Source organism: Herpailurus yagouaroundi, unplaced genomic scaffold, assembly GCF_014898765.1.
Source record: "Herpailurus yagouaroundi ecotype Mexico unplaced genomic scaffold, PumYag 77, whole genome shotgun sequence".
Classification (NCBI taxonomy): Eukaryota; Metazoa; Chordata; class Mammalia; order Carnivora; family Felidae; genus Herpailurus; species Herpailurus yagouaroundi.
In genome coordinates, this window is record NW_024412388.1 from 76,950,295 (window position 1) to 76,952,093 (window position 1,799).

Consider the following 1,799-nt stretch of genomic DNA (forward strand, 5'->3'; position numbering starts at 1 on the left):
AGAAGAGGATGGAATGAGACAAGCATTATCCTGATACCAAAACCAAACAAAGACACAAGAAAAGAAAATTACCGGTCAATATCCCTGATGAACATAGATGCAGAAAATCCTCAACAAAATAATAGCAAACCAAATTCAACAATACATTAAAAGGATCAAACACAATGATGAAGTAGGATATATTCTAGAGATTCAAAAGTGGTTCGACACCTGCAAATCAATATGATACACCACATTAACAAAATGAAGATAAGAATCATATAACCATTTGAATAGATGCAGAAAAGGCATTTGACAAATAGCAATTTATGATAAAAACTCTCAACAAAGCAGGTATTGAGGAGATGTACCTCAACATAATGAAGGCCATTGATGACAAGCCCACAGCTAACATCATACTCAATGGGGAAAAGCTGAAAGCTTTTCCTCAAAGATCAGAATCAGGACAAGAATGCCCACTTTTGCCACTTTTATTTAATATGGTATTGGAAGTCCTGGCCAGAGAAGTTAGGCAAGAAAAAGAAATAAAAGACATCTAAACTGGAAAGAAGTAGTAAAACTCACCATTTGCAGATAACGTGATACTCTATACAGAAAACCCTAAAGACTCCACCCCAAAACTGTGAAAACTGATAAATGAATTTGGTAAAGTTGCAGGACACAAAACCAATATAAAGAAATTGCTTGCATTTCTGCATACTAACAATGAACCATCAGAAAGAAAAATTAAAGAAACAATCCCAGGTATAATTACATCAAGGATAATGAAAAACTGCTTGGTCAGATGGGCCGGAGACACTTCTGGGAGCAACAGCATGATGCTTGTCCAAGGAGAACCCCAAGTCCGGTTCAAACTTGTATTGGTTGGCGATGGTGGTACTGGAAAAACTATGTTCATGAAATGTCATCTGACTGGTGAGTTTGAGAAATATGCAGCCATATTGGGTGTTGAGATCCATCCCTTTGTGTTCCATGACAATAGAGGACCTATTAAATTCAATATATGGAATACGGCTGGTCAGGGGAAATTTGGTGGGCTAGAGAGATGACTATTACATCCAAGCCCAGTGTACCATTATAATGTTTGATGTAACATCAAGAGTTTCTTACAAGAACGTGCCTGGCTGGCATAGAGATCTGGTACAAATATGTGAAAACATCCCCATCGTGCTGTGTGGCAACAAAGTGGACATCAAGGACAGGAAAGGTACGGCAAAATCTTCCACCATAAGACCAACCTTCAACACTATGACATTTCTGCCAAAAGTAATTACAATTTTGACCAGCCCTTCCTGTGGCTTGTTAGAAAACTAACAAGTGGAACATGTGCTTCATCTATGGGTTGCTGAAGGAGAAGAATGGGCTTCGGAGTGAATGTGACAGTGTATACCCTCATTTTTTGAACCTGCATATTTAGCTGTTTTGGAACACAATTGTTTCCTTTCTGAGTTTCAAATATAAGACTGCTGTAGTCACATCACAGTATCCAGTGGTGAAATCTCATTTGTCACTGTCCTTTCCATTTCTTTTAATTTAGAATTAGAATAAAGTTGTATTTCAAATATCTAAAAAAAAAAAAACCCTGAAATAGAGATAATTTAACCAGTGAGCTGAAAGACCTATTAGACACTATTAGACTATTAGGCACTAATGAAAGAAATTGAAGAAGATAAATAAATGGAAAGATATTCTGTGCTCATGGATTTGAAGAATTAGTATTGTTAAAATGTCCACACTACCCAAAGCAATCTACAGATTCAGTGCAATCTCTATCAAAATTTGAGTGGCATTTTTCACAG

At 36.7% G+C, this 1,799-nt stretch overlaps 1 pseudogene; it reads left to right on the forward strand.

The window, feature by feature from the left end:
- The first annotated feature begins 785 nt into the window (after positions 1-785).
- LOC121017785 (GTP-binding nuclear protein Ran-like) lies at positions 786-1,349 on the forward strand (annotated as a pseudogene).
- Positions 1,350-1,799: the final 450 nt, after the last annotated feature.